This window comes from Lucilia cuprina, chromosome 2 (assembly GCF_022045245.1).
Source record: "Lucilia cuprina isolate Lc7/37 chromosome 2, ASM2204524v1, whole genome shotgun sequence".
NCBI classification, from domain to species: Eukaryota; Metazoa; Arthropoda; class Insecta; order Diptera; family Calliphoridae; genus Lucilia; species Lucilia cuprina.
Window position 1 is genome coordinate 15,934,187 of NC_060950.1, and position 2,323 is coordinate 15,936,509.

Genomic DNA, 2,323 nt, shown 5'->3' on the forward strand with positions numbered 1-2,323 from the left:
ATAGTCTAGTCTATAGTCTAGTCTATAGTCTAGTCTATAGTCTAGTCTATAGTCTAGTCTATAGTCTAGTCTATAGTCTAGTCTATAGTCTAGTCTATAGTCTAGTGGGGAGGGTATATTGGGTTTGTGCTGATATTTGTAACATACAAAAATATATGTCCTATACCCAGTCCGTCCATGTAAACCTTGTGCGCAATATACAGGTCTCAATTTCCAAGATAATTGGATAAATTTGGCACACGTGGTTTTTTGGATCCAGGAAGCCAATTGAAAATAAATAAAATTCCTCTATTATTTCACCTAGTCTCCATACAACAGAACCCCTTGATAAGAGCTTCTGAGCTAATAATTATGTTCAATATAACTGTATATCGATAAAAAGCGGCACAACTAAGTTTTATACAAGCCTTGATGGCCTTGCCAAATTTCATTAAGATGGGGGCTCGTTAGACCCTAGCTCCCATACAAAGTTCTCTTCAGAAAATTACTTAAATGTCCAAAATTTTTCATAGCTGGTGTAGAGTATAAGCCATATGATACATGCCCGACTATACTTTCGTACTTTTCTTGTATTGCCTTCTTTATAGGATTATAGTCTATTCCATAGTCTGGAAAATTAAATAGTTCATAGTCTGGGCTGAAATCTAGTCTCAAAATCTGAACTATTGTCAACTCTAAAGCATACTCCAACGTCTGGACATTCAACAGTCTAAAGGCTGGACAATAGTCATCGGATTTAAACATGTTACCCACTGTAGCGTATTAGCTGTCGTTGCTATTATTTTTTTTTAATTTTTTTCTTCCCCTTAAGAGTATCACGTTTGTATTACGCATCACGTAAGTACAAACAAGTTGCGTTCTACATTTATGTTGTTGTTTTTTACATGTTCCCGTTCAAAACATAAGGTCTCTAGTGTCTTTGTCAACCTTTATCAGTGTTCCAGCAAAGATTCAAACATATTACCTTCCTCTCGTCATCACCAACGTTACACGCAATATATATGCAGTACTCAGACTCTGAACTTACACATTTTTACAACGCTCTAGTAAAAGTACTATGTAAAAAACATTTTGATGAAGTTTATTTTTTAAGACTTCGTACTCCCTCTACAAAGTAAGTACTTTTAAGTGAATCTTCTTATGTACATGATTTGTCATGTACATGCATGTTGCTGGGAATCAGTGTCAGTTTCGTATTTTTTTGTACTCTCAGAAAACATACCTAGTCTTAGAAGAAATAAGGGCACAAAGCACCACAATTGACTAAGATTTCCTGTTATGATACTGTAAAAACAAAATCTATTTCAATTGGTATTTTAATATTGTATATTTTCATAACGACTTTAAATTGTTTTTGAGTTGAGAAAATATTGATAAGTAGCTAAATATTTATAGAGTGTGAATTTTATAAACATAAATATTTAACTTAAAAAAATACTTTTCTTTTCAGGTAATTAACATAATTTTACAATATTTCAAACAAAAATGTTTAACAGGATCGGAAACAAGTAAGTTAGTAAACGAAATTTTGTATTAATAAACGAACGCTTCGCTACTTGACACTGTCTGATTAAATTTTAATAATTTATTCAAAACATAAAATCATCTTTCATAAATTCTCTAGACAATTAGTTGCTTTATAACCCAGAAAAAATGTCTGCAACACATGATAACTTTGATGAGCAGCAACTAAGAATATTGTGTAAAATTCTTATTTTATATTAATATAAAACAACTAAAAATTTTAACTTTTATTCAGTTTTACGCGAGCAATGAGTTCATCATTAATGACAGCCATTGCACATAAATTGTATTGAATATTGGACAACGTCAGCAGAAACAACAAGAACAATAGTGAAAATTTTGCGAAAAGCAACAGCGGAACCTAAAGCAACAGATGACTGACTATAAAATATGGCAGAAATAACAAAATAGAAAAACTGAACAAAAAGTTTAATTAGTTTTCCCAACTGAAATTGAAAAAGTAGCTGAACAATATATAGTAGTTTTTTTGTTGTTGTAATTTTATTATACATACACAGTTTATTATTAACAAAATATAAAACGAAATAATAGATGGATAAAGGATAGATTATGTTAAGGTTAGCCGACTACTGTAATTCGGTTCAAATTGCGTTTAAGTTCGGTTTTAGTTCAAATTTGAGCTAGAACTGAATTAGAAATGATCTAAAACTGAACAAAAAAAGAACTGCACAAGAACTAGAACTGAACTAAAACTGAACTAGAACTGAACTAGAACTGAACTAGAACTGAACTAGAACTGAACTAGAACTGAACTAGAACTGAACTAGAACTGAACTAG